General features: G+C 43.9%; 1 protein-coding gene across 4 annotated transcripts in view; it reads left to right on the top strand.

Annotated features, from left to right (window-relative positions):
• The first annotated feature begins 277 nt into the window (after positions 1-277).
• CPNE4 (copine 4) overlaps positions 278-26,710 on the top strand; it is a 255,178-nt gene continuing 228,745 nt past the window's right edge. For 2 of the 4 annotated variants that reach the window (XM_083468249.1, XM_083468250.1), the window contains exon 1: positions 278-1,028. The gene's annotated coding sequence lies outside the window, so the exon portion shown is untranslated. The remainder of the gene's footprint in view (positions 1,029-26,710) is intronic. The other 2 variants (XM_083468247.1, XM_083468252.1) reach the window with 2 other exon arrangements.

Here is a 26,710-nt window from a genome sequence, read left to right as displayed (position 1 = left end):
GCGGCTGTAGGCCGCAACCAGCACTTTCCTGATAAGAGCGCTGTTTGTCTTGCCACTGCGATCCTCCCTGTGGCAACCCTTCCCAAATAAAATGCCTCACGCGCACCCACCAGCCACAAAGGTTGGAAGGGTGCTATGGGAGGGCGAGTGCTGTGTCTGCATGATGATAAAACTGGAGCCAGCCCAGTGTGCAAATCTGAGGAGATCCACAGATTGCACCACATGGCCTGCAAGAGGGTTTAGCAGGGCAATCCTCCACCAACATAGCTTAAACTATATCCTACGTGCTCCTGGCCCTGATGTGTGAGACCAGGGTGGTGGAAACTTTCATTTTGTGTCCTTCCATCAACCCCCGTGGGGTGAATTTTAGTTACACCCAGGGCATTTTTTCCCCAGCCGGAACTTGCCGGAACTTCGGTTCTGGCACCTCTCAGGTGGGCGCCATTGCCATTATAAAGAGAACAAGGGAGGCGTTCCAGTGACTTCTGGCACTGTTTTTTCTAGAAAAAAATAGCACTGGTTACACCTGCATTTTTTGTGAGGTGTTATTAATTGCTTTGTAGGCAGGATCAATTAATAAAGAGCCGGGGCAGATCTACTATGAAACTAAGGAAGCTTAAGTTTCAGGGCCGCTAATCCCAGAAGCAACTTTAGTCCACATTGCTTTTTGTTTTTTTAGGTCCAATCTCAGTGTCACAATTCAAATTGTTTATTTTTGTTGTTGTTGTATCTATTTCAACAATCCCAACGTTTGACAGTCGGTAGCACAGGTGTCGTCAAGGTGTGGCGAACTGCCGAGGAACAACCTTGTTGAAGAAGACAACAGGGGTTACCCCAGAACTTGTTGCTGGTTGCAAAGGGCTCCCCATAACAGTTCAAGCTTCAGGGACCCCAAAATGTAGGTCCTCCAGCTGTTTTATCCTCCTCCCCAAACCCAACCCACTCTTTCGCTGGCCCGACACACTCCTTTTCGTCACCTTCGCACTGAGGTAACTTCTGGCAACTTCTTCTGCCTTCCCTCAGTTGGGGTAAGTAGATACACCATAGTAAGGAATTTGTGTTGGCTTAAGGTCATCTATATCTATATCTATATCATCTATATCTATATCTATATCTATATCTATATCTATATCATCTATATCTATATCTATATCTATATCTATATCTATATCTATATCTATATCTATATCTATATCTATATCTATATCTATATCTATCTATCTATCTATCTATCTATCTATCTATCTATATATTATTTCATTCTTTTATTTATATTTTATACATTTATTTACACTGTATACTTTCTTTTTAATTTTAAAAAAATATTTTGACAAAGTTATAATCGTAAGTAAATAAGAAGAAAAATGTGCACTCCACCACCGAGACCATTCTATTGTAACTATATCCAACCTTAATGTATTTTTAATCTTTGTTGGAAGCTGCCCAGAGTGGCTGGGGAAACCCAGCCAGATGGGTGGGGTATAAATAATAATAAATTATTATTATTATTATTACTTAAGGTTTAAGGTCATTTTAATGGGGATGGGGAGGAAGAGATGCCGCATTCTACCCTCTCCCAACCTCCATATTTTGGCACTCGGTTTGCATTGTAAAGCTGCAGTGCTAATCCCATTGAATAAGCCCCATCAATTTCAATTCAACGTACTTCTGATGGTCTTCATGTTCAGAGCATAAGCAAATCCTGCCTGGATGATGTCAAAGTTTCATATAGTTCATGGTTCTGTTTCCAATATGGACTTTCCAGATCATTCTGGAAAATTTCTGTGTCTGTCAATCTGCCCATCTTTCTTTCTTCTATCTATCTATCTATCTATCTATCTATCTATCTATCTATCTGAAAATATCTTCAGTCAGTCTGTCCGTCTGCCCTGGCCCTTTCCTGTTTTTGCTTCTTTGTGTAAGAAAAGTGTAGTTTCATGCATGTCATTCCACAGACCTGGGTAATTCCACCCCCCACCAAATACCAGACCAAACAGTTTTGGGAGGTTTCTCTGTCCCTTCTGTGAGTTGCTGTTTGCATTGTGTTCCCAGCAGCACTTGAGTGACACCTTGTGGTAGATCATAACAACAATGGCCCTTTCTTTTCCAGTTAATCAGAAGTGCTTTCAATAAGTGTGCAGGGCGGGAACATTGTTTGAAGGGTTACTGCTTCCATGTGTACATGCAGCAACTTCCTGTGGACATTCTATTGAATGAGGATATGTCCTAGCTAGAACTGGTGCTATCCCATATTCCTTGAATGACTCTTAAGGGTAACAGCAGCGATAAGGCAGCTGTGCCCTTCAGATGCTGTTGGACCCCAACTCCCATGAACCTCAACCAGCATGGCCATTGGTGATGCATGATGGGAGTTGGAGTCCAACAACATCTATACCTGAAGGAGTATAGTTCGTTCAGCCCGGACACTGAGATCCAGCTCTGGGGGCCTTCTGGCAGTTCCCTCTTTGCGAGAAGTGAGGTTGCAGAGAACCAGACAGAGGGCCTTCTCGGTGGTGGCGCCCACCCTTCAGATGTGAAGGAAATAAGCAGCTATCCTATCTTTAAAAGACATCTGAAGGCAGCCCTGTTCAGGGAAGTTTTTAATACTTAACGCTGTACTGTTTTTAACATTTGATTGGGAGCCGCCCAGAGTGGCTGGGGAAACTCAGCCAGATGGGCGGGGTATAAATAATAAATTATTATTATTATTATTGGAGATCATAGCTGGGTTACAGCTTTAATGCATCTTAGGGATAGGGATACAGTGGTGCCTCGCAAGACGAAATTAATTCGTTCCGCGAGTTTTTTCGTCTAGCAAATTTTTTGTCTTGTGAAGCATGGTGTCGGAAAAGTTTTGGAAAAGCTTCAAAAATCGTCAAAAACCTCAAAAAAGGCTACCACACTGTGTTCTATGAGTTGCTCCTCGAAGTCAAGTCGCAACTGTATTAACGGTGTTAAGAAAAAGGAAACAAACTTGCAAAAAACGCAAGACGTTTTCGTCTTGCGAAGCAAGCCCATAGGGAAATTCGTCTTGCGAAGCAGCTCAAAAACCACAAAACCCTTTCGTCTAGCGAGTTTTTCATCTTGTGAGGCATTCGTCTTGTGGGGCACCACTGTATATGTGCGTGTGTGTGTTTTGGATCCCCATATTTTAACAGAGAGGATGTATTTTTATATGCCTTGCAGGGGGTTGGACTAGATGATCTTTGGGGTACCTTCCAGCTCTACAATTATATGATTCCATGAAACGTTACACCCTGGTCCAGATAAGCAATGAGCAACAGTACATTGAGTACAGAAAATCGCAATAATGCCAATAGTAATAGTAGTAGTCGTAATGTTTATACCCTGCCCATCTGGCTTGGTTGCCCCAGCCACTCTGGGAGGCTTATTATTATGTTTATAAAAACATAATAAAACATGAAGATATTGTCCTGAGAAAGATGTAGCTGCATTGTGATATTTACAGGAAATTAGGGATTTCATTTTTCGCTAAAAGTTCCAAGTTAAGGAAATACCTTTTAATATATAACAGCAAACTGAACCTCAGGGAAAAGTTACAGGGAAACATTGTATAGGAATAAGAATGGATTTTCTACTGGTGTTCTTTTTACTTCTTCTGCCAGTCATTTTTTTGACAATGGGCTATATAACTTGGCTCTTTGACTAATCTTCCTAAAACAACCACAGTGTCTCAGTCTTTTGAATGACTGCTCCAGACAGGTTTCATTTTATTTTCTCCATCCTTCCCCCCTAAGAAGTGTACTAAAGTAATTAGTTTCAAGACCTTTTCTTTTTCTCTTATCACCTGGAAAAGAATACAGTATCTCTGCATATAAGGAGGTATGGAAGATTGCATAGAAGTTTTAATTTCCTGCAAGCAATATTTCATGGTGTGCTGGCAGGCTTAGCCGTGTTTGATCTGTTGGTGAATATATTTTTTTTATTAAGGCACTGCAAGAAGCATAGATCTAACTTTGCCATTGTACTAAGGTGTATTAGAGGAATGACATTTATAACCTGGGAGGTTCTGAAGTGTTATAGGGTCATAAAATAGGTGAAGAGAAGAGAACCACTATATTGTGGGTGTGTAGGCGGTGTGAGTGTGCAGCTAACATCCCAGTTATCTAGAGAGGCTTTGTAAAGTGAGACAAAGATTGATAGAGATGGGAAATTGTCATCTATAATTTAATCTACTGAATCTATTTTGAAAAGTTGTTTGTTCATTATGCATTTGGATACCTCTTTTAAGATACCTTCACCAAATTTTGTGTGATGGTTCCTGAGATCAAGGAGCAAGTTTTCATCTAGTCATGGCTACATCTGGACCCAATTTTGAATCCAGATGGCAGACTGAATATTTCAAAAATGCACTGATCGATGGCAAAACTACACTGCTTATTTTGGTTTCTTTGAACTCAAATTCTCTAGTAATGTAGCTGCTAGTGTATAATTCAAGTTGTGGAGCCTGATACTCATTTTTGAAATAAATGCCAAGGGCATTTGAAGTCAAAAGCATTGTAGGGATAAAACAGAGACAAGCAGCTTGCTGCTCTATGGCCTCATGTGACCTTTGGTCCGATTCCGTCTGGTGTTAAGGATGGAATAATATGGGGAAAGTGGGCGAGAGAGAAACCTAATGGGCCTACCCATCTTTGGCACTGGGCTTCGCACTTTTGACTGGCATCGCCCATTTGTGGTACTTCCAGATTACCCCAAGGGACTGTGCACCCAGAAGAAGAAGAAGAAGAAGAAGAAGAAGAATTTATTTATACCCTGCCCATTCAACTGGGTTTCCCCAGCCACTCTGGGCGATCCCAACAGATTAAAAACAGAATAAAGGTTGCTCTCTCCTCTAATACATTATTGAAAGCAGTTCACCCTCACAAAGCTACAATTCCCAGGGTTCCTAGGAATGAGGGATTGACAATTAAACCACTCTGGGAATCGTAGTGCTGTGAGACGCCTCCTAACAACTCTCAGCACCTTTTACAATCTATAGATTCCGGAATTCATTTTGAAAAGCCATGACTGTCAAAGTGGTATAGGATTGTTTTAAATGCATAGCATGGGTATAGCCAGTGTCTTTCTTACAACTACTTAGGCTGCAATCTGATACCTTCCTACCTGGGAGTAAGAAGTTACTTCTGAGCAGACATAGCCTTGCCCTGTTACTGAGTTTCTGTTTGAGATGAGGTTTGAACCCACACTGCACAACTGCAGTTCTGTTAGGTCGGTAGAAAACATATCTTTATTTTTCTTTTCTCCAGTTAGAAAGAGTTCTCTGATCAATCATCTCTTTAAAGAGAGAAACCTTGGGCTTCTGAAACATAGTGTATACTTTCATGTGTAAGCAATTGTTCAACATCGCACATGAAAACGGCTGGTGCTAAATTGAAGTGCTCAGCTAGTGCCATTTTCTGCCTCTCAGCTCACCCAAAGCTCTTGCAAAACAGAATCTGTCACCTCAAGTGCTCTTGCTTGTGGAAAGCTTCTATTCACCAAGGACGCCATCCACACACAGTGAGATCATGGGATGAAAACAAAGCCACATGCAGGGATTCTAGTTCAAAGGCTTCCTACAGCTTACTGGGGAAGAGCTATAGCTCAGTGGCAGATAATTTGCTTTGCATGCAGACGGTCCTGGGTTCAATACACTGTTTTCTTTTGCTCATAGCTCTTGATTCAAGCAATAACATGTTTTTGTGGCTCTTCAAGTCAAAGCTTCTTTCAAGATCTTAAAGGTTTATCCCCCTATTTGGGGCATTGCTGCTTAGAATATGTTGGCATCAGTCTGTCTCGAGAGACAATGGTTTGCACCTCTGGGGATGAAGTCAAGCCACTATGTTAGCAGGACCAAAGTAACCTCCTTGGGGCACAAGACTGGGCAGTGTGTATGGAGATCATGGGCTGCCCTTGCTGGTGTGGTCGAAAGGAAAGCAGAGCAAGACGTTTGGCACCAGCTTGGCTGCTGGAGTTGTCAGAGTACAAGTTGCCATCCAACCGTCCTAGGGACGCCACTCCGGATTTGTGTAGCATTTAGTCGTTAGCCATTTCTTCTCCTGAAGATATCCTGCAAGGCAGCGGAGGTTTCAGATCACAGTTTTCCTTCTCTCCTACCTGCCCCTTGCTTCCCTCTACAGCATGTACAGAATCCGCCTTCTTGACATTGAACCAACTATTGGTTAAATCCCTGGTGGCAACTATTGGTTAAATCTCAGGAGTCACTAAGTCAAGTAAAACTATTCCAGCAGTCTCAACCACATTTTATCCAACCACCAGCTTTACTGTGTATCATGGGCACATCTACAACTATTCAAAACAATCTAGTTTTCTTAGGCCATATTGCCAATATGCAGGAAAAGGTCACACTACCAGGTTCAGCATCCACTGATGAAGGGTGTGGGCTGCTCATTCATATAGTACATAAAGCAGGTGGCCTTGCAGGAAGGTGAATTTAACCCATACCATGGAAGGCTTGGAGGACACACAAGCCAGGAAGATGATATTGCTGGACTACAACTTACATCACCCCCAGCCAGAATGGCAAATAGGGATGATGGGAGTTGGACTCCAATGTCTGAAGGGTCACAGGTTCCCCCATCCCTGGACTAAACCACATTTAGCCACACTATCCACAGACACTCTTTGATTGAACGGGTGAGAGAAAAGCAACTGCAAGATTTTCGGCATTGAACAATGAGCCCCTTGTTAATGAATAATACCATGTCCCATTTTAATCTTCTTTTAAGGAAGCTGCTTTTCCCTGCGCAACTGCATTTAAGGCATGCTAATTCTTAATCAGGTCAGCTTTCCGAGACTCAAACATCATATTCCCATATTAAAAATGAATGAAGGAGACAAGATGCTGCTTTTTCTCTCCGGGTTCAGGGAAGACTACCACAGCAACTAAGTCACTCAAGCTTTTAAGTCACTGAAAGGAAAAGGGACCATAAAAGGGAATCTTCTTGCATAATATGTGCCATTTAGTCAGAATTAGAGAAGGGGAGAGAGAAATTGACCTCGGTTCCTACATAAAGGGAAATCTACTTGCACATTCTGAAACAATACATGCACTGAAACATAGCCATCTTCTCGAAGAATCATAGAATTGTAGAGACTGTTAGATAAAGGAAGGAAGTTTCTCAGGTGTGTTTGGCCCCCAAACCCCAGTGAAAGGCCTTTGGGGAAGGATTGAGGCAGAGTAGCAGAGCACCCGCATTGCATGCAGAAAGATTCAGTCCCCAGCATCTCCTGCCTGCCTGAATAATTGGACAGCTGCTGCCAGTCAGTGTGGAAAATACTGAAATAGGGGATCAATGATCTGTCTCAGTATCAGGAAGCTTCCTTGGAATACAAAACACAAACTCTCTCTCCATTTCACATCCCATGCTTCCCACCATGCAAATCTTAACATTCTCCTTGTGCCTAATTACAAATTAATTACCAGATGCATGATTAAGCTGTTCATATTTCAGATGCTTAAAAAGCAAGCATGCCCTCCCATTCTCTCTGCTTGAGATCCCAATTGTGCCCTTGGCAGCTCTCAAATGCAATTGACTCAGGGATGGTTCTACAAACACTATTGAATAGATATCTCCAAACAAAGAAAAAAGTAGAGAGCAGGAACACTTCGCACAAAGGTATAATTTAACTGATGCATGAGAGAAAGAGCGTGTGAGAGAGGGAGGGAGGGAGAACTTTCCCCCTTTCAGCTGTTCCACTGAAGAAACACGGGTCCTACGCTCATCTCCATTACCCTAGGAATAGGATACCTTAATCTGCAATTACTGTGTTGCCAGATAATTGTAATTGTTGAAGGGTACTCTTGAAATGGAACCACCAAAGAACGACTTTCTGTGCTGAATGCTTAAAGCTGTAATCTGAATCACACTTACCTGTAAATCCCATTGGATTCAGTGGGATTCACCTCAGAGCAGGGATGGGGAGAGGTTCAATTCAGTCCACATTTAAAGGTTGTTGTTGTTGTTGTTTAGTCGTTTAGTCGTGTCCGGCTCTTCGTGACCCCATGGACCAGAGCATGCCAGGCACTCCTGTCTTCCACTGCCTCCCGCAGTTTGGTCAGACTCATGTTTGTGGCTTTGAGAACACCATCCAACAATCTCGTCCTCTGTCGTCCCCTTCTCCTTCTGCCCTCAATCTTTCCCAACATCAGGGTCTTTTCCAGAGAGTCTTCTCTTCTAATGAGGTGGCCAAAGTATTGGAGCCTCAGCTTCACGATCTGTCCTTCCAGTGAGCACTCAGGGCTGATTTCCTTCAGAATGGAGAGGTTTGATCTTCTTGCAGTCCATGGGACTCTCAAGAGTCTCCTCCAACACCATAATTCAAAAGCATCAATTCTTCGGCGATCAGCCTTCTTTATGGTCCAGCTCTCACTTCCATACATCACTACTGGGAAAACCATGGCTTTAACTATACGGAACTTTGTTGGCAAGGTGATATCTCTGCTTTTTAATATGTTGTCTAGGTTTGCCATCACCTTTCTCCCAAGGAGCAGGCGTCTTTTAATTTCGTGACTGCTGTCACCATCTGCAGTGATCATGGAGCCCAAGAAAGTAAAATCTCTCGCTGCCTCCATTTCTTCCCCTTCTATTTGCCAAGAGGTGATGGGCCCAGTGACATTTAAAGGTGAACCCACCTTATTTTCAGTTCTGAAACAATACACAGCCCTTCTTCAAAATTTGCACTTCCAATTTTTGCAAGGCAGTTCTCCAGCAAAGTAATGGGTGCAAAAATGCATGTGCTAGGGTAAAGTTGCATATATATATATATAAAAGATATGGGTGAAAATAACTTACCAAAGTGCATTATAGAATCATCTAGTCCCACCCCTCCAATTCAGGAAACGTTTGCCCAACGTGAGGCTTGAACCTACAACCGTGTGATTAAGAGTCTCATGCTCGACCAACTGAGCTATCCCATTTTGGAACATTGCCTTGCAAAAGAGGCATATTAGGCAATATTCTGTGCAAGCAAGCATTTATTCGGAGAAATCCATTGATATATTTTCACAAGAATATTAAAAATAAATAAATCACTGACATGTGGAGAGCTGAACTTAAGTGTAAAAAGAGGAAAAACTAAAATTTACAGATTAACCCATCTGTCCTTTTGAGTAACTGTATATGGCTGCGATGTTAAGCCTCTTGTAGCTTTATTGGAGAAGATGAACTGCTTTAATCACTGAGTAGTGGAGAGGTGTTTAAGGACACCCTGTGGGAACATTACAAACCATTTTTCAATAGTTATCAAATACTATGTATCCGATTGCCAGTATTCTTTACTATTGTTCCTTGAGTTTGTGTTGTTTCAATTAGACCACAAAGCTTCCCTTTCTTATTCCCTGCTTTTCAGCAATATGTGTGTACTTGCATGATGCAGTTGAAGTGATGCAGTTTCCTTTTGCTAGGCAAGTAAGGACAAACTGTTATGGCTGTGGTTTTCCTGGGAGGGGAGACTGCTAAAGTGACATCAGACTGTGACCCTAATCCCAGTTATGGACCGCTTCAATCGCAGCTTCTGGCTGGAAGATGCACACTCTTCCAAGCAGATGCCACTGTTGCTATGAAATGACTAAACAGGTAGCAACCTTGAAAACTGCCCTCTTGCCCCCAACAGAAGAGTCAGAATGGGAGGGGGAGGGATTAGAAAATAGCAATTGCCATTATAATGTGTGGGTGAGGGCAATTGTCTTCACACCCTGCTTTAACCTAGTTGGACACTGCAAGATACGGGATGCTGGTCATGATGGGCTACAGATCAGGCCTGACAAGCACAGCAAATCAGTTCTTGCCCCCATGAAGCCGTTGTTGTCAGGGCCTTGCAGAGTCAGGCAGAGGCCCGGGCCAGGTAGATAATGTGCCCCCCCCCTTTTTTTACCCTGGGGATAACTGAAGTCTTATAAATACGTAAGTATATAAATAATTTTCACAAAAGTTATGCTGACAAATAATTGTCTAAATTATGACTTTGCGCCTCCACGTTCGCCCCAGTGCATCCCCTGCGATTGTGTATATGCTGACCGAGGCCCCCTTTGGAATCGGAGGCCCGGACTAAGTGGCCCATATGGCCCCCGCCCTCTGTCTGGGCCTGGTTGTTGAGACTGAAGGTCCCTGTCTCCCCTCAGCTGCCTAAGTCCCCTTCTCTCAAGTTTGTTTCCCAAGCAACCAGAGACTGTGCCTGCATGCCTGCCTTTGCTCCTCCTGCTTCATGCCTCTCCTGGTTCTGAAAGACTAGGGGGAGAAAAGCTTGTCACAGCGGGGGGACGGGGGGGGGGGGCGGGACACCTGTGACTCTTCACCAGCCTGACTCATCTCTGCCTCTTGGCCTCCCTCCTCCCACTCTCCAACTTCCGCTTCTGGACTTCTCTCTGCCACAAGCTCTCTCAGCTCACTAAGCCCTGTCACCTCTTCAGTTTCCAAGACTTCCTCCCCCCAGTTTGCTCCCTCTTCTCCACCACCAATCCCTGGGCTCTGAGCCTCCTTCCTTTGGGGGTTCCCCAGCTTGTTTCTTCCCCCATTCCTTTGTGTCCAACCGGTCCATGGCAGGTGGGTGGAGCCAGAGACAAAAGCAAGGGGAGCAATGGATGTCAATTTTACCTTTGTACGGTAGGCCACTTTCTACAGCCCTCTCTGCCCTCCAGCCAGGCAAGGAAGAGCCATTATCAGAGGACACATGTCAGCAGGGGCGGAAATGCTCAAGAAGAGTTGAAGCATTGCTGGCGAGGGGTGTGGCCTGGAGGAATATAGGGTGGCTGGGGAAGGAATGTGCCCGGGGTCTCTTCCCAAGGGCCAGAGAGAGAGAGAGGTCTAGAGGGCCACATATGCTCCCTCCAGGCCTGCCTGAAGTTCCCCACCTTGTCATAAGAGGAATGTCTGGCAACTGGTGGAGATAGTGAGCAGAGCAATCCAGGTGCATTGGCATTCTGAAACCTGTATCACTCTGTATCACCTTTTTTTGAAAGAAAAAGATTGCTCATTATTGTCCTCTCGCTTCAGCTGTCTGCCACCTGTTGCTTCTGTGTTGCGTGTTTATGATTGCTGTTGCAAAATGATCATGCAGAGGGTGCCATGATATACTCGAGTAACAAATGACCCCCTCAACCTTCCGCTTCGAGTCAAGGTGCATAGTGTCCAAGGCCAACCATGGTATTTTGGCACCTGAGGCAGAAAAACCCACAAACTTCTCTCCCCAGCAGTAAAAATACAATGGCAAGTTATAACTGACAATTGGGTGCCCTTGCAGAGGTTTTTCAAACGGGCTTGTTTAGATGTTGCATGTTGCCACCCCATAGGGAGATAAGACTGCAAACCTGTCTTAAACATTTTCACAAAACAGCATTTCTCTTTCTCGTCAGCTGGATCCTGTGCAATGGCTCCTATAATTGCAGTTATAAAACTGTAATCCTCCTCAGAGTGAACATGGTGTTTAGATTTGGGAGTTGGAGGTGGGTGGAGAGGAGAATTGCACCGCATGCTAGACAGCAAATAGCTGAAGATAAAACACAAAGCCTGCAAAAAATGAAAGATGAATGTGAGATGCCTACAAGCTCTCTGGGGTCTTTTAAGAACAGCCAATGCTGAGCAAAAAGTACTGCTCGTGATTAACGTATTCCTGAAAAGTTACTCAGCACCTCTCTCGCCTTTCTATATTTATTTGACACAAACAAACACTACCTTCCCTCAAGGATTCCTACTACTGAATTCTAACCCAAGACATAATTTATCTAAGACATCTGAAGCCTAACCCCAGATATAATTTATTTATGACATCACAGAATCATAGAGTTGGAAGGGACCCAAGGGTCATCTAGTTCAGCCCCCTACATACATAGCTGTTATAGAGGAAGCCTTGTTGCAGCAGAGGAAATGAAACCCCCAAAGGGGAGAAACACCAAAGGCAACAATCCAGTCCTTGGATTAAGGATTTAAGTGCAAAATTAGAAGAATCATTTTTTTAAAAGAATGATACGAAGAAGTAGTGCACAGGATAGCTAAGAATCATTTAGCCTGTCTGATAACCCACAGATATTTCAATTCTTGACTAATAACAATTCAGTTTTGGAAGTCCAGAAAATCCAGTGATGTCTAACGTCAATAATGGCTGGCTTCTGGGCCTATTTCCATAAGATCTGAATTAGGAGCCCAACCAAATGTGAATTTTGAATCCCTGCGATGGGGTGAGCTCCCGTTGCTCGGTCCCTGCTCCTGCCAATCTAGCAGTTCGAAAGCACAAAGCGCAAGTAGATAAATAGGTACTGCTCTGGCGGGAAGGTAAACAGCGTTTCCATGAGCTGCTCTGGTTCTCCAGAAGCGGCTTAGTCATGCTGGGCACATGACCCGGAAGCTGTACGCCAGCTCCCTCAGATGAGCGCCACAACCCCAGAGTCGTCTGCGACTAGACCTAATGGTCAGGGGTTCCTTAACCCTTTACCTTTACCTTTTAGTCTTTACAAGTTATTTGCATGTTACTAGTGTGGTGGAGTGGCTGGAATGTTGGGACCAAGACCTGGGAGACCAGGGTTCAAATTCCCACTTGGGCATGAAGCTCAGTAGGTGACCTTGGGCCTGTCATCAATTGTCAGTCAAACCTACCTCACAGGGTTCTTGTGAGGATAATATGAGAGTTGGGAGAGCCATGCACACTGCCTGGAGCTCCTTGGAGGAAAGATAATGGCTATAAATGCCATAATCAACATAATTGAATGACTAAATGAATGAATTCACAACTGAAGGAATCCAGGGACTCGATGGTTTGGTCAACCCCTGTGAGGGCTTTGTGCCTGTGCCTGATTCCAGGGGCACATTTGGGTGGCGGAGTTATCCCGTTCCTGGCTTTCTGCTTATCCAGGTGTTCACCCTTGGCTGACCTATGCTGGAACCCTGGATCAGCGCTACCTGCGTGGCAGGGAGCTAGTCGAACCAGAGCCTATGCAACCAGTCACTTTCTGTAATCAATAAAGTTGTGGCCTAAATTCTGCCAAGAACCAAAACCAAAATTTGAGTCATGTGTGAATTTATTTAGTGGGGAGGTTTCTGGGTCTGAACACGCAATTAAAATGTTATTTGCCTAAAGCCAAAATGACACCAGAGTAGGTCCCTGCCACCATGAATGTCCTCCACAAACCTGGCTGTCATCCATCATATTTCTGAGGACTTTAGCAATCCTTCTTGATTGATATTAGACCCATTTCTGTGGTCAGTTTACTACAAATCTATCTGGCTAGCCACCCGTGGGAAAAACGGTTCATCACAGGTTATAAAACGCAGCACAAACAGGACAGTACATTCTTGCCCCCGCAAATGCAGTTTGCTTGCAACTGTTTGCCTCTATGAAGATCAAGGACGGTTTAGGCTTCCGCTCATCTACAAAAGAGATCAAACAATCCTGAACATGTGCCCACAGAAAAGAGAGAGGGAAACCGTTGTAGGTCTCGGAAATTCAGTGCAAAATAAAAGCATGAACTATGAAAAGATTCTCCAGCAGTTCAGAAGGATGTGAGCGATGCCTTTCTGACCGGTTTTTGTGTTCAGAGGTTTTTCATTGCATTTGTCCTTCAACTCGGCTCTTTAAGAATCAATTCAAATTCTTGAATGTCAAATATCGACATTCCAGGGCCAGCAATAACTGTTCTAACTTAGCCGCAGCTCCTGAACTGTTGAATGCAATGACATGAGAGGAAAGGGAGGGTTTTCATTTTCATGCGCCTTTCTATTTTTATATCTGTGGAATTGTTTCCAACCGGACTGTCACTGGGTAATCTTTACACTGCACAATGTTGTCAAAAGATCTGCCAGTCCTTTTGTTTGCAGCACACTATAATCCAGGAGGTTTTTCAGGCAGCCTTCATTTAACATGTAGGCTAATGTATTATAGCCATTTGGAGGGGGGAAGCCAGTGGTGCAAGAAGGCAGGACTTGGGGACCGATATACAGGGTCCCCCCAAAAAACATGAGCAGAAGGGGCCCTCAATCTGGCAACGAAATAATACGCATTGTCATTTAAAGAGTGTGGGCAGTGTGAGAACATTTAGGTCAGAAGACTGGGGAACCCTTTGCATTGATTCCCCTCAAAACACAACAGAAGCAGCAGCAGCAGCAGCAGCAACAACAATTTTATTATTTATACTCCATCCATCTGGCTGGGTTGACCCAGCCACTCTGAGCGGCTTCCAACACATATAAAAACAGGATACAACAGCAAACATGAAAAACCTCCCAATACACAGCTGCCTTCAAATGTCCTCTAAAAGTTGTATAGTTATTTATCTCCTTGACATCTACTGGGAGGGCATTCCACAGGAAGGGTGCCACCACCGAGAAGGCATACCCTCCAACATTTCTCTGATGAAAATAGGGACATCCCATTCCATAATGATAATTTTACTATTTATAATCAACACATCTTACTAGGTTGCCCCAGTCCGGACTGGTTGGAGACAGAGGAATGGTGGGAGGAACCAACTGGGGAACCACCAAAAGAGGAAGGCTCAGAGCCTGGGAATTGGTGGTGGGAAACGATGGGTGGTCAGAGGGGGAAGACTGGGAAGAGGATGTGTCAGAAGCTGGAGAGGTGACAGGGTTTAGTGAGCAGGAAGAGTCTGTGGCAGAGAGATGTTCCGAATCAGAAGCTGAAGCAGGAGAGGAGGGAGGACAAGAGACAGAGATGGGTTTGGTTGGTGACCCCCCCTCCCCTTTAGTTTCTCAGAACCAGAAGTAGCATGAAAAGGGCAGAGGAGAGGTTGTCATCACGCAGGCACACTCTCTGATTACTTGGGGAAAGCCCTGGAGAAGAGGGAACTTAGATGGCTGTGGGGAGGTGGGAGCTTTCCATCTTGGCAACTAATCCATGGGGAATGAGTTGCTGTGCTCCTTAGGCCTGACATTCCACCAAGTCTGTACTTGCTAATAAAGAGTTTAACTCCAACTTGCACGGTGTGATTTACTGCCGGTTCGACAACTACCCTAGGTGAGAGCTGGTGTGAAGCCCTTGGTTGTCTGAATGCATCCAAACTACCTGAATCCCAACTACTGGTATAATGTTGTCTATATTCAGTTAAAGGGCCTCAATACAATAGAGAAGGAGAAGGCATTTTAATTAGATCTTAGATAACTATGCATAGTAAATAATCTACTTAGCCTTTCCCTGCCCGGCTCTGACAGCTTCATGAATAGATTCAGATCTGGATATGCTTTCTCATCACAAGTACGTTGAATAGGCAGGTGACATACTGCTTGATCCCAGAGCTCCTTGTGAGTCATGTGATGCGTGCATGGTGCCTTGGCCGACAATGAAACCTTTCCAATTGATTCCAGTATCAAGTTGGCTTGTGCAGTGATGCTCAAATTACAGGGGGCCTGGTGGAATCATTCAAAAAATAAAATAACTAAACCTCCTTACCTTTCAAAGGGTTCGGAAACTTCAGGCCTGGGGGACATTTTTATACCTAGCCTGTGACCTGGATTTTGGTTCTGCTCAACTGATTTCATAGTATCTTGGCAAGAATCCTACAAATGAAATCTGATTTCAAAAGGGTGGTTTGGAATTGTTCCACTGCAACCAGTTCTTAATGATGATGATGATGATGGTGAGAAAAGCAAAGTTCATGTTGTTGCCACTTGGTGGCAGCCTGTCAATAGCTTTCTGTATATTCAAATGATGCTCTTGTTCAACAAACTCATAACTGCTGGATTCTTGGGGGGTGCGTGCGTTTGTGTGTGTAGAAATAGCAGACTTTAATAGTATACCTCTGAAGTTCATTGACACGTGAGCTATAGGAAATATCCAGAATTAGAAAAAAATGGCATTGGAACAGAACATATACCACTCAGTAAAACATAAATGTTACACCAAATCTCTCTGTAGTCGGAAGAGAGTATCCAGCACAGTAGTCCCTGCATTATGAAACACTCTCCCAGCAGCGGTGAGGCAGATGCCAACGCTGTGCAGATTTTGGCGTGCTGTGAAGACGTTTTGATTTCAGCGAGCATTTTAGAAATGTTAATTTTGGGTTAGTCGTGCTTAATGCTCTGACATTTTATCTATGGCGCGTGCCATTCTGTCTTTTGCACATTGATCTGCTCACACAGTGGCCAACTGGATGCCTAGGGGAAGCCCACTATAGCATTCCAGTTCTGCTGCATCAGACTCCCTTAATGAAGACCTACGTTGCAAGTAAATAGTATGTGGGATATGTCTGAGCTATGAACCGAGTCCAACTGGGCATACAGTCCTAGAAATAAAATTGTACTGGTTCATACAAAAGCTTCCTTAACCCCATCACTTCAAAATAAAATATATATGAAAGTTGGTGCAAATGTTCTAAGATCCATGTAGAGTAATTTGTGGATGAATCCAAGTTCCCTTCTCCCTCCAGAAGGGAAAAATAACTGAAGAGAAGGCATATGGTATGTCTTTAATGAGATTGGCAGTCCACTGAGGGTAGAGATGGATAAATCTGTCAATTCTGTTTTTTCTCAGTTGCTCTACTTCAAACTCATCACATTTGCACATCAAGTTGCGATTCTTTTTCAATAAGTCCTCATGAAAAGTCATCTGCATTTTTAGTGTCCTTGTCTTCTAATATGCACATTGTTGCAAGCAATTTCCCTTAATAAAATGCATGCTCCTGTATGCTCTTTTGGCTAATATATGCCTTTATAGACACACCCTCCCCTGATACACACATTTTGGACAGTTTTTCTAAAATAAATAGAGTAACAGCCTCCCACAATTTTGAAAAAGTCCATTTTGGTTCAAGTGTTGTTTTGGGAGCAATATAGACTAGCACTGTAACGCAAAGTATTTTCATCTGCAAAGTGCATTTGAGCAGTTTCTCGTGGCACAATTATTAAAATGTATATTAAAATGTGTTTGGGCAACTACAAATCAGGGAAGCTCATATTAAGATGCAAATCAAAGCAAGTTTGTGCCCCATCCCTAACTGAGGGTAATTCTGAAATGGCTGAGTATAATTCCCTTAGGATCCTATATCCTGAATATAGGAAGGATATTAACCAATTAAAAACAGACACATGGTGCGTGCCAAATTATTGTACTCCTATTCCTACATTGCAGGGGGTTGGACTACATGATCCTTGGGGTCACTTGCAACTCTACAATTCTATTATTCTATTGTCTGCATTGACTTTGCTTAGTAAAGTGATGCCCTTAAAGAAGAGGTGTACTGAAATGGACCTGGACCTAAATCAAAATTTCTCGGCATCTAAGCTAGAACACTTACATCATGGATGGAAAACCATCTCTTTTGCTCTTTATTAGATGCCAGCAATGGCATTATAGTTCTGAAGGCTATTGAAAGCTCTTTGTTATGAGGTCCAGAACATTTGTGTACGTTGGTTCAGATCTGGAAGCCCAAAGGAGCAACATGCTTCCTCTGACTTTACCTGTGTGGCATGTTGGCCAAGCATGTAGGCTACCTTCTCCTGTCATAGCAAGAAAGCAAAGACTGGCATTGGTTATTGAGCTCCATTGCTGGATAGCTGTAATGTCCCAATCTTCATTGTATCATTAGCAGTAACAGAGGCAAATATATAGGGTTAATTGCCTTCTTGGGAGTATTGACAGCCTCCCCCCCCAGGCTGTAGGATAACATGCAGCAGCCATGGTGCTAAATTACGTTATGCTGTAAAAATATTGTCAGAATGAAGTATTAGCACAGTCACTCTTGCCTAAACTTTTGATGACTTTTGGAGGACTGATCCAGCCCACTATTTAAATAGCAAAATGAAATGTGACGTTCAAAACTGACATGTAATCAGCCTTCCCATTTCATGCTGTTGCTATCGGTTTCCTTGTTGCACTGACATTCCAAGAAGAGCTTTCGCTGCCTCAGAAATGTCAGTCATCATCAGAGCTTGTTATATTTTCACCGTAGGTGGTATTTTATCCACAAATAGTCTTATTTCCTTCAAAGAAACCCATCCTCCCCAACTCAGGTCAACATTACTAATCTGGTGACACAATTGGGTTCCCAAACTGTGGCTAATAAGTCATTTTACAAATTTTTATTGTTTTCCAGTTGGGGAGAAATTGGGATTCTCCTCCTGCTTCTACAATGAGAGCTAATGTGCTGCCCCCTCCCCTCGCAGAGCTACAATTCCCAGAACTTACTGGGAAGAGGGATCTACTGTTAACCACTCTGAGAATTGTAGCTCTATGAGAGGAATGGGGAGATCTCCTAACAACTCTCAGCACCCTTAGCAAACTACACTTCCCAGGATTCTTTGAGGGAAAGCCCTGACTGTTCAAAGTGGTACAATGCTGCTGTGAATGTACAGTGCAGATGGGCTTCTAGATAGACCAGGGGTCAGCAAACTTTTTCAGCAGGGGGCCGGTCCACACCTTGTGGGGGGCCGGACTATATTTTTGGGGCAGGAAAGGACAAATTCCTATGCCCCTCAAATAACCCAGAGATGCATTTTAAATAAAAGCACACATTCTGTTGTTGTTGTTTAGTCGTTTAGTCATGACCGACTCTTCGTGACCCCATGGACCAGAGCACGCCAGGCCCTCCTGTCTTCCACTGCCTCCTGCAGTTTGGTCAAACTCATGCTGGTAGCTTCGAGAACACTGTCCAACCATCTCATCCTCTGTCGTCCCCTTCTCCTTGTGCCCTCCATCTTTCCCAACATCAGGGTCTTTCCCAGGGAGTCTTCTCTTCTCGTGAGGTGGCCAAAGTACTGGAGCCTCAGCTTCACGATCTGTCCTTCCAGTGACCACTCAGGGCTGATTTCCTTGCACACTTTCTACTCATGTAAAAACACCAGGCAGGCCCCACAAATAACCCAGAGATGCATTTTAAATAAAAGGACACATTGTACTTATGTAAAAACATGCTGATTCCCGGACTGTCCGCGGGTCGGATTTAGAAGGAGATTGGACTGGATCTGGCCCCCAGGCAATTGCGTAGCGTGGGGGGTGCAGGGGGGGCGGGCCGCACCGGGCGCAACATCTGGGGGTTAGGGTTAGGGGGCGCAAATCCACGGGTTAGGGGGCGCAAATCCACGGGTTAGGGGGCGCAAATTACTTGCCTTGTCCCGGGTGCTGACAACCCACGCTACGCCACTGCCCCCAGGTCTTAGTTTGCCTACCCATGAGTTAGATCTTACCTGAAGGACAGCTTTCGAAGAATACTGTAGACAATCTGGAATAAGTTCCAAGGACAGCCGAGCAGTATGGAAAACAAGTTGTAGCAGGAAACATTGAAGAAAGTGGGTAGGTTTTGCCTGGAGAAGAGCAGACTGAAGGGGTATATTGTACAGATATCTGAAGGGCTGTCCCATAACAGTCAGGGCTTGGTCTCAAGTGCTTAAATTACAGGAAGGTAAATTTTTGGAGCAACTTTTAGGAGCAACTTCATAATGGTAAGAAAAGTTAGACAGTGAAACTCTCCCTGGATGTTTTCAATCAGAGACTATTGGGGATGCTCTGGATTTTCAGAGACTAAGGCTTAATCCAGACCATTTAATCCAGACCAGCCTTTGGATTAATAGACAGCATTGAGAATGCTCTGAGTTTTATCTTTGGATTTTCAACACTGAGCAGAGAATTGGTGATTTACTCTATGATTCTATGAAGAAAGTTGGTGATTTGGGTGTGTGATAATATAAGACTGTGCTGCAGACATCCGTAACCCTGAAGAGGCAGCAGACATACACTGGCACATTATGAACACAGACCAATCTTAATTGAGTTTTGACCCAGTTTGAACAGCATTCTATGAAATGCGAAATGAATGAAGGAAAGGAGCCGTGCAGGAAATATAGTGCATGAATCAGCCAACCAGAAGCACCCCTTCCCATATTGCTAAGGAGAATATACCTCAGTTCATAGACATTGTTTCATTTGGAGGGGAATAATTTAAACCATTATTTAAAAGATAAACTTGGAAAGCCTTGGGAACAAATATAATCACAGAGATGATATCCTTTAGAAAATCCACCTATGAGAGTTTGCAAGAAGCAATTAGACCATTTACAGGTGAAGTTGCAAACAGTATGTAAAACAAAGCTTAATTAAAAGCACTGAAGTTCTTTTTTCCCTTTTAAAGCCTCTGTGGTCAATTCCCAATTTACTTGGGAAATTAAATATGATAAACTGGACCTTGATATGAAAATCTGCCTTATGGGTTCCCTTTTGCAATGTCTTTGCCATCTGGCAGGAAGAATACTTCATCATGAAACATTCATTATGTTTTTTTCCGGCAGCACCTTGAACCCCATTGTGCGAAGCATTGTGCAAGCACAGGGAAAGGGCAAAGCCGTGTTTTCCTCACACACTGACCAAGTTCAATCATATTATTTATTTCCAAAGAAAATGCAAACATGTGAGAGTCACAGTTTGGATGGAATTGGAAAGGAGACAGAGCCCCCTAATAAGGCTAATAAGAATAAACCATTATATTTTGAGTGAGGTTCTCATAAAACCAGGATCTATTATTAGCTACCACTTATATTGCAGTGTCCTAGCAAATGTACATAAATCAAGTCATTACCTCTTCCCAGATGGAGCTGCCTGGTAGGAATGGATGGATCCATCAATTGCATGCTTCTTCATTCATAGGTTTGCTCTATCTCATTTCTGCATTAATCTGTTGGTTTTTTATTTTTTAAAAAGGTCATATGAAAATCCACATTTTAATACCTAATTAAATAGGCATTTTATCTCAGTGTACAGATTTCTGAAAATATTTTACCCTAAAATGAGCATAATCTTAGGGAGCAACTGGTTGAACTTTTTTAAAAAAAAATACTGCCTTTTCTAAAGGAGCTCAAGGTGGAATGATGAGGTTCCCGCATCTCCCCCATGAAGTTGGGTGAAAGCATGTGATAAGAGCAAATTTGTGGAAGGCAAGCAGTTCTGGGTCTGGTCAGTGGGTGACAAACATTTTCTCAGTTCTGTGAATACTACTCAAGAAGTGTAGGCTGCTCTTCCCATTTTACTGATGGGGGAATTAAGGCAGAAGGAGATTTGCCCAAAGATTTTACCTCCCCCTGGGTTTAAAGATCTGTTTGAAATGCTACAAGAGGAGGTGGAAGGAGGTGGACTACTGTTCAGAAATGACAAGAAGTTCAGCATAGAAGAAACTAGTAAGATGGCTGGTTTGGATCATGGCTCCATTGTGTTGTTTAGTCATTTAGTCGTGTCCGACTTTTCATGACCCCCTGGACCAGAGCACGCCAGGCACTCCTGTCTTCCACTGCCTCCCGCAGTTTGGTCAAACTCATGCTGGTAGCTTCGAGAACTCTATCCAACCATCTTGTCCTCTGTCGTCCCCTTCTCCTCCATCTTTCCCAACATCAGGTTCTTTTCCAGGCAGTCTTCTCTTCTCATGAGGTGGCCAGAGTCTTGGAGCCTCAGCTTCACGATCTGTCCTTCCAGTGAGCACTCAGGGCTGATTTCCTTCAGAATGGATAGGTTTGATCTTCTTGCAGTCCATGGGACTCTCAAGAGTCTCCTCCAGCACCATAATTCAAAAGCATCAATTCTTCGGCGATCAGCCTTCTTTATGGTCCAGCTCTCACTTCCATACATCACTACTGGGAAAACCATAGCTTTAACTATATGGACCTTTGTTGGCAAGGTGATGTCTCTGCTTTTTAAAATGCTGATGAACTTGGGATTCTCAGAAGCAAGCTTCAATTTCCTTGCTGTCGTGTGGCTTTCAGCTTGTGTTCTCTTGAATTCAAGTAGCAGGCTTTGTGCTGGGAGGTTTTTGCTGCTTTCAGATTGTTATAGCACCGACAGTGTGTTCAGGTATTATTTGGTTCAAGTTTTGCCGCATAAAGTCAGCCATGCATTCTGGCTCTATGCTGACTGATGGGAGCAACTTTGTGACATGCAAAACGTCTGTATGCACTCATTTTGGTATTTTCTGTATCAACGTTATGAACGGTGAGCATCTCTTTGGATTGCTAACAATTCCTGGCAAAGTCAGAACAATATTGGCCCGTTCATTCATGAGACGTCAAGGCTGATAAGGAGAATCAAGGACACAGAGCAGAACAGCCAAGAAGAGGAGAGGAGCCAAATCAAATCAATGAGTTCCTACTGAATTCCAACAGATAAGTCACTCCTAGCAACTAATTAGGCAGCCTATTGGTATCTTTGCTCTCTATCTTAATAAACTCCCCCCTTGAAATGGCACCTTACACAGCACAGCAGCTTGAGGCAGGGGCGTAGCCTGGGTTTCCGGCACCCAGGGCAGGGCAAGTGTTGCAACCCTTGGTGGACTGGGCAGAGGTCAGTCCCTTTGCTGGCCAGCATCTAATCAAGGGAGTCTCTTCTTCTAAACTAGCCCCAACCTGGGAGCAGAGATAAGGCAGAGAAACGTGAAGCCAGGAGCGCCGCTGTGTTGCCTCACCCTCCTGTCCTTGCAGCGAGGCACTCTGGGCAATGCATGTGGCTTTGGCAGTGCTTTCCCGCCTTCTTCTTCCTCCCTCCTCAGCGGACACCCCCCCTTTCCTCTCGGCTGGCCCCAGAGGCGGGGTGTGTACAGACGTCTCTTTGCCAGCCACAAGGAGGAGGAAGAGGTGCCGCTGCCCCAGCCCTGAAGGTTCAGCCTGGGCATGGCTTACCTCCTCACAGCTCCATCCTTGATGAGGGAGCCTGTTGTGAGGGCACCTGGGTCTGCCCCCTCAGAAATCTGTGCATCCTGGCCCCCCATGCTACTGTCAGGAGGTAGGACCCTGGCAGAGACACATGCCTGACTGGCATGTTCCCTCCCTCCTGGTTGATCGTTTGGGAGCTTCAAAAGCTTTCTTCTGCCCGAACATCACAGCGACCGATGCCAACAGACATTGGCACACTTAGGGATCCGCAGAGTCTTCGCAGCTTGCGTAACAGACCTCAGTAACTCAGCATTTTGACTAATCTACTTTATTTACATATAAACACACATGGAGCACTGCAACATGGCTCCCCGTCTCTCTAGCATCAGACAGCAAAGAGAATGAACAAAGGACAATAGTCCCACTTCACGGAACACAGTAACAAACATCCTGTCTCCATCACTTCCCACTCTGTGGAGTCACAACACACAGCATCATGTGATAGACAAAAATTCCATGACTGCAATCATGGAGCAGGAATTCTAGCAGCTACACCACTGGCTTAAGGTTCCACCTTTCACTACTAATCAAAAACTGAATTCATACTATGCAGGATCAACTCTAGAACTGTCTCTGTATACTGTATACTCAACAGAGACTTACATAACTCCAACTGATTCCTCAGGAGTAGAGAATTTGCTTTGCATTCAGAAGGTCCCAGATTCGATCTCTGGCATCTCCATGTGCGGCTAGAAGAGACTCCTGCCTGAAAACAGGGCTGACAATGCTCAGCTAGATGGACCAATGATCTGACTCAGTATAGGGCATGTTCCCATGGTCCAATGACCATTTTTGTGGTTGTTTTTGAATTTATGAGAGCCAGAATGGTGTAGTGATTAGTGTGTTGGGAGGCCAGGATTCATATCACACTCAGCCATATTCACCAGGTGACCATGGGCCAGTCACTATCTCTCAGCCTAACCTACTTCACAGGGTAGTTGTGAAGATGAGAGGGGGGTGGGAAGAACGATGTGTCCCACACTGAGCTCCTTGGAAGAAAGGTGGGATAGAAATGTAATGATAAATAAAATAAGATAATCTGGTGCCAGAAGCAAATCACCCACTCTAGGCTGGGTGCAGTAGAAAGTGACTTACTTCTATAAGTATCTATTCACTCACAGGTTTATTAGGCAACCCGAATGAAGCTGGTTGAATACTACCTTGTTCTGCGTTACTAACGTACAAATGCTGCTGGCTTAATTTATAACTCGGTGGTGAAATGAAGAGTTAATTTGAGGGGAAATGGCTTCACACTTTTTTGCTTATTTGCAGTCTCCAAAATCTGTTGCTTGTAATTCCCTAGTGAGACTGCAAAGCTACAAAAAAGAACTCTAATTGCATCTGATGCTGGAGGTTGAGGTTGAGCAAGAAGACTTCCATCATCTGATTTTAAGGAAAAGAGGTTCTGTCCTCTACTACCCTCTTTTTCGCTGAAGTGATATTTTTGCTTTTTCTGGTTTTACATCTATGCAGTAGATCTCACTCTCCCATTTTGAAGGCTCTCTTAGGACTTATCCAAACCTGTTTGTCCCAGCGCTTTCCTCACTGGAAACCCGATCTTTAGCGCTGAATCTGAACCATAATTGCTGTTTGCTCTATCGAGTCCTCAGTTGAGTCACACCATGAAGCTAAATACCTGTTATCAACAACAGAGAGTGACTTGTAACCTGTTTACGGAGCATTCATACCGATTAGTTTTCAGGAAGATTAGACCACATTTGGCTATTTAATAAGCGTTGATTCTCATTTGTTTATGGTGAGGTTAGAATACATTGTATTAAAGCATATGCTATCCTACATCTTCCAGTGGATTTCCCCGTCAGTTTCCTTATCTCAAAAAGTCCTATATTTGGGAGAAAGTGGGCTTTTTTTGACTGATTAAAAGGTAAAGGTAAAGGACCCCTGACAGTTAAGTCCAGTCCCGAACGCCTCTGCGGCTGCGGCGCTCATCTCACTTTACTGGCCAAGGGAGCTGATGTTTGTCCGCAGATAGTTTTTTCTGGGTCATGTGGCCAGCATGACTAAGCCGCTTCTGGCGAACCAGAGCAGCTCACGGAAACATCGTTTACCTTCCTGCCATAGCGGTACCTATTTATCTACTTGCACTGGCGTGCTTTCGAACTGCTAGGTTGGCAGGAGCAGGGACCAAGCAACGGGAGCTCACCCCATCGTGGGGATTCGAGCCGCCAACCTTCTGATCGGCAAGCCCAAGAGGCTCAGTGGTTTAGACCACAGCGCCACCTCCGTCCCCACATAAAAACACACACAATGTCCTTCGAGCCGGAAACGAACCAGTGATTATTTAATTTCTATGCCACTTAACTGGTGCCAAATGTATTGCTCTGCTTTCCTTTGGACCATATGAGGGAGACCAAAGGTGTATGTGTCTGTCTTGTTATTTGGGCAGCCCAGGACCTCAATACACACTGCCCAGGTTGGCGCATCAGTGCTGATAACACAGCTGTTTGACTTCATCCCCAGAATAGTACTCCTTTGTCTTGAGACAGACGGATGCCAACCACCACCACCACCTAATATATTAAAAATACCTCTAAACTATGTAGAGAAAACTGAAGCAACAACAGACAACTTAAACAAAATATTACAATACACTTATATATACAGTTACATGTGTTAGAAGGACAATGAATTGATATTGATTTTAGTTTATTGGCCTAGGAAGGCCTGGGCAGGCCGGGTCGTCCTCTTATATACCTGCTGGGATTGATAAGACATCTGACCCTCACCTGAATCTCATAGCTCTCCTGTAGCTGCCTCTGATTATTTATCATTTAACTCTTGGGGGAAATAATTAGCATCACGCGGCATGTGCATGGAAGTTGCTGAACCAATTAACCAACTAGAAGGATTACTGTTAATAGCACCAGTTCTACTATAACTTGATATTGCTGGATAGTTCTGATAAACTGCAAAAGCATTTTTAGTTTGCTTTCTGTTGCCACCCTGGAACTTTTCTTTATTAGTGTCACTTGGTTTTGTACGAGTCCTTGCAAATGAAGGAAAACAACTTTTCTTTGGTATTTGTGTTTTTTTTGTGTGTGTTTTTCTTGTTGTATAAATAAAAAAGGGGGGGAAAGGAAAACAACTTTTCTGCTTATATATGTTGATAATATAATTTTGGCTATTGAGGACAAACAAGATTGTACAAAAACAAGGTTGGGTGCAGGCCTGGCCAGGACATAGGCAGCATGACTGTGACAAAGGTGACCTGTGTGCTTGCTTGCTTGATTAACAGCTGTTGGGAACTTCAGGGTCCCTTCTTATGGTCTTTGTACTTGACCTGGAGACTCCAATAGAGAGCATTCCATGTCAAGAATGGCCACTCTATCAAATGACAGGGCAGGAGTTACACGGAGCAGGGCCTTTTCACTGGTGGTGCCCATTGTATGCCTTGCTCTTCCCAAACCTGCTTTCTTTTGGCCTGTATTTTGGAGTTTTATAATTTAGGAAGACTTTGGAAGAACTGGTTGACAAGTCTTATCAGTTGCTGCTTTCTTTTGGCCTGTATTTTGGAGTTTTATAATTTAGGAAGACTTTGGAAGAACTGGTTGACAAGTCTTATCAGTTGCTGACGTATGAGTGGATTTTATTTGCTGCTATTCTGGGCTTCTGGTCCACCAGGGTTTACACCAGCGTAATAGGATGCCAGAAGGGATACAATTACGAGCTTTCTCCATTATCTGCGCAGCAAGGGGTGTTCAGACAACAGTGCAAAGGCTGAGCTGAAGCATTCCCTGCTGGTTACCTGCTTTTGATGGGCAGGCCCAAGGTGAATAGTACTTCCTCAGGCTGCCCACAGCTGTGTCCCACTCAGCTCTCCACACCCAGTTCCAGGTGCAGTAAGTTTGTTGTACAAGACCTCCCAACCAACTATAAGGGCACAACTTGAATTAGCCAGCACATTATTGAATCCTGCCTGAAAATAGCAATGATCTGGAAGTGCCCTAGATGTGAGATAGTGAGGACTACTGTGTATTTTTTTTTAATGAATTATAGGGTTTCTGTAGGTTTATATTGTGGTTGCTGCCTTGATTCCA

The sequence above is a fragment of the Podarcis liolepis genome (genome assembly GCF_965112155.1).
Source record: "Podarcis liolepis genome assembly, chromosome: 12".
Lineage (NCBI taxonomy): Eukaryota > Metazoa > Chordata > Lepidosauria > Squamata > Lacertidae > Podarcis > Podarcis liolepis.
The sequence above is the reverse complement of the archived record's forward strand: the minus strand, read 5'-3'. Positions and strand labels throughout refer to the sequence as shown.